Genomic DNA, 4,986 nt, shown 5'->3' with positions numbered 1-4,986 from the left:
CCGATGATACCTACTCAGTACTTGTGTTTGTACTGACCCCCTACTTTTATGTTTTCTTCTTTGTTATTTGTGGAGTGCAGCAAACGTGTCATCGTCTTCAACTCAACCGTAATTCTAGCCAGTCTTCAATTACACCGGATTTCAGGGTGAGCTAATGCTTCTAGCTTGGACTGGGTCTTCCTCTTCATGTCTTGATGCCTTGAAGTTCCGGCATGGACTAGATTTTACTTGTTTTAGCTTTTTAGAATACTCTTAGTTTAGTAATTTGATCATAGATGTTCTTGTGGTGATGACTTCCAGATTTTGAGGATAATAATAGTTATTGATTTTATTAATGAGTTTAAGTCTTCCGCATTACTTTCTGTTGATATTATACTGAAATGTTAAGGTTTAGATTGGTTGGTTCGCTCACATAGGAGGGTAAGTGTGGGTGCCAGTCGCGACCCGATTTGGGTCGTGACAGGTCCTTTCACCCACACCCCAATTTGATTCAATTCAGCAAGTTATAGTTTATTGAATGATGAACATGGAAGTTCTTGATGAAAAATTGTGAAATTCTTGTTGGTTGAATTGTAGTTTATCTCTAGTAGAATTGATTAGTGTTTTCGGACTGTTTTGGGTCTAATCTATCTAGAACTGAGGTATTTAGTGATCCTAAGTGTTTGTGATGGGATCCATGGAAGTTTAGGAGGTTTGGATATGAAAACGGAGAAGAAAAGTTGGAGGTTCCATCTAACAACCCCTGGGGCGCCATGCCTGCCAGAGCCCCTCAGTGCAGGCCCTGGAGTGCGGCGCCATCAAAAGCGCCTCAGGCCAAAGTCTTTCTGAAACACTCTGGCACCCCGCGCCTCTCAAAGCGCAAATGTCACCTGGAAACCTGGTTATTTCCCTATCTTTTTATACTAGTTCCTAATTGATATACCTATCATTCCTAGTTGATTCCAACACTATCAAGTACATCTAAAACTCATGAAACCATCCATAAACATGAGATCATGATCCTTCAATTCATAACCCTAATTCAAGGGCAACTAAGATCAAGGTCAAAGAAGTTAAGAGTCAAGTTTAAAAGTTAAGAAGTAAGTCAAAGTAAGTTCTTAAAGTTTTCAAAGATTCTTAAACAATCATTTTAACTTTATTTTAAGTCTCAAGGTACAAGTTGAGAAAAGAGTAATGATTTGAGTTAAATTCTCAAAAGTTATAGGGGAACTTCAAGTGAAATAAAGAATAAGAGTTGAGTTCATCTCTCAAAAGCTACAAGGGAACTAAGTATTCCCTAACGGTTTATAAATGTTTTCACATTTAAGTAAGAGGAAACTAAGAGTTCCAAAAGACTTTTGAACAAGAAAAAGGGGAATATTGATTCCAAGAGTGCTTGTTAAAGCAAAAAAAGGGTCGAGCAAATTATCTCAACTCAAAGGAAGGAAGTTATGTTAAAAGCATGAGCTAAAATATATTTTAGGAGTAGTATTGAGCACCGATATGGTGATGAGAGTTCATGTTAACTCAAGTCTCCATGTAAACCATGTAGCCATCATGGGAATTAACGGGTCATACTTTTTAGATGATCACCTAAGCTAAGCTACTGGATCCACTAAGTTAAGTAAGGTCATATACCGATGGCAAGGTATTGGATGGTCCTCGGCAGCGTGAGATAAAATGTTGTATCATCACTTAGGCTGAAGTGATGGTTGTCGATTAGAGAATCTCCCACAGAAATTTATAAATTGAGTTTAAATATTGTTCTATATTTAATGAACTAAGTTTTTACATTGTTTTATCAGTTTCATATATATTGCATATGTCCTTATTGATTTATATTGAGTTGTTATCTTATGATTCAAGCAGAGCCAAGGTAAGTTCATCATTAATCCCTTTCAAGCTTTATAGATGTGTTTATATTCCAACTCGCATACTCGTACATTCAATGTACTAATGCCAGTTGACCTATATCGTCTCATGATGCAGACGCAGTTAACCAAGATCAGCATGCAGCGCTTCGTAGATCCAGTTCAAGCTCCAGAGTCAGTGATGAGCCTCCTTGCATTCCCGAGGACATCATTTGAATTGCTTTGCTAGTTAATTCATTAGGATGTTGTGGTGTCCCAACATCCATCTGAGTCATTTTAGAGGCTTCATAGACAGTTAGTAGTTCAGTTTTGAAGTCTCTTTTACGTTATAATTTCATATATTCAAGTGTTGAGACTCAAGTGTCATTTTGGCCAGACTATCATATTAAGTGTTTCTATTAATCATGCTCAATTTCTTGATTGAGTTGAGTTAAGTATTCTACTGAGTTGAGTAAGCTAGGACTAAAGTTCGCTCAAGGCGAGCAATGGTCGTTGGATGTCGGCCACATCCAGGGTGAAGGCTCTGGGCGTGACAGGTTAGCTTGGGATCACTTGTGGTCCTAGGACCCGTGTCCGCGCCTCGGGGGTAGCTCGGGGCGTGACAAAATTAGCCAATGAATTAATATCAATGGTCACCAATCATAAAATACTAATACAGGAATCAAATAGGAAATTTATGTGATAACCAACTTTCATCCATAAAATTCAATACTACACAATCATCTGTAGCTACAGTCCTGGATTAGAGAAATTAGATACTCATAATTTGATTCTCATTCTTTGAATATTCAATAATCATACGAGAAATCAATGGATGAAAAGAGTAGGAATGAACAACAAATTTGAAGTACAAACTCATCCAAGTAGTCATTCTCCATAAACCAGAAAAAGAATGATAAAAATAACAAGACTCGACTCTATTTATAGTTGGAAATAGATCAGCCGAAAATTAGATTGAGGGTACGTGATGCAGAGTTGATACGGACCTGTCTTTCTTCCTAAAGTCCTCCTCTTTGCGACACGGAGAGAATACAAAGCTAGATATTTTCTCAGTTTGAACTTCCCTTCACTCCTTTGCAACTTTGTCTTTTGTGCTTTTATGATCCGACCCACAATCTCTTCACTTCCTGTTACTTTTGTGTCTATATTCCTTGCTTCCAAAACTCAACCAACTAATCACATTGGCTAATCACAATGCATTAACACTATTAAAACATTATTGATACAATGTAAAAGTGTACTTGAACTTAGCTTAAGTGTGGAATTTAGGCATATAAATATGCACAATATCATTACCTATTGGAAAAGAGGGAGGAAAATACAGGAAATAAATAACTGACTGATTCATAATCATTGAGGGACTTATTCACGATTAACTTTTCATTATTGCATGTAGTTAAGATAGGTAAAATAATATCTTTATTCCTTTTTGTCCACCTTTGGAAGGATTATCAAGGCAATATTAGAGAAATTTTATATTGCAACTCTATTACAAGTTTTAGCCCTAATGAAATTAGATGTGCTTTTTGAGGAAGCACAACTCCATTACGTGTTCTAAGTTTTATATAAGTTGAGATACAAAGGAAATTGAGTGCTGGAAAATTTTAAATATGAGAATTGAAAGGGATAGACACATTGAAAGAAGTATCAGCATTAGCAAAAAAAATATTTTGTGGCTAGCGATTTAGTGTCATCGGCGGTGAATGATTTTGAATAAGAGGTCATGACGAGACACCATGTAATCCAAATAATTTTTTCTTCATATATTATTTTATCAAACTTCAAGATATGTCCTTTTGAGTTTTTATTAAAATTATCAAGTACACAATGAATTCAATAAAATGCACAACAGTTGTTGTTCGCAGAAATTTTATAAAAGTAACACTCGAAATTGATGAATAAAATAATTATATTTCTTTTTGAAAATATGAATAAAAATCTTATATCCGAGGATTCACATCTAAGGTGATGAAAAATCTAGAGTAAAATGAAGGATTAATAATAAAATGTATTTAGACTTAGAACTAAATGTTTTTAGTTGTAGGACTACAAAACTATTATAATTAATCTTTTGATAAAATATTCTGGATAATTTAGTGTACTCACGTGAAATCAAAATTAACATGATCATCGATAAGCTTATTGAGGTAGTTTATCATTGCGCAAAGCGCGTATAATTTACCTAGTGTATAAATAATTACTAACAAAATTATTGTCTTATAACTATATATAAGAAGGAAAACAAAGGATGAAAGAATTTTTTTTCTTTGATTTGATAGAAGTGAAGATGATAATGTTCAAGAAACCATTTAGCAATATTTATTCCTAATAAAACTAAAATCTCTACTCATTAAAAATAGAACAAAGAACTCCAAACAACCAACCAATATCCCTAATAGTTCTTCAAGAATGATACAAAGCTTTAGTCATGACAGTAGCATTATTATAACGAACTAAAGAAGATAGTTAATTCATGGAGATAAAGCTTAAGCATTGGGAATGAAGACTCTGGCAGATATTTTATGAAATCTTCAAGTAAGTCTGGATGATCATTGAGATATATGGCAACCTACACACAAAAGAAAAAGATAGTCACAAATTAAAACATCAAGACTATCTAATAATATTTGGGTATCCAAATTAAAAATAACTTTCACCTCATGGTAGACATCATTGATGTTCTTGTTGTTCTCCTCTTAATACATCTTCAAAATGTCTAAGAAGGATTTGTACACATAATCGTCATTTTGAAAACGCTCCTACACAAAGTTATAACTGCAATATTCTTAATACTCCAAATTCACATTCAAAACTAGAAATATTTCAAAATACACACTTTTTCTTGTTCTTTTAGTCTTTAAATTAGCTTTATAAGATGCAGCGGAGAAGTTGAAAATTTTGTCAAGGGTGTTTAGAAGTTTGGTATGTATCTTTAGAAAGGTACTTTAACCCGTATACATAGTATTATTTTTTATATTAACAATAGACAAACCTTGGGTATTGTAGCTAAATCATCCATAAAACAAGTGCTAAAAATACAATTTTTTATAACACTAATTGTTGTGAGATATACTAAAAACTCATGTACACGTACATGATAAAAGAAGTGAGAAGATAGAAGAATAACCTTTACTTT

The sequence above is a fragment of the Solanum lycopersicum genome, chromosome 11 (genome assembly GCF_036512215.1).
Source record: "Solanum lycopersicum chromosome 11, SLM_r2.1".
NCBI lineage: Eukaryota > Viridiplantae > Streptophyta > Magnoliopsida > Solanales > Solanaceae > Solanum > Solanum lycopersicum.
The sequence above is the reverse complement of the archived record's forward strand: the minus strand, read 5'-3'. Positions refer to the sequence as shown.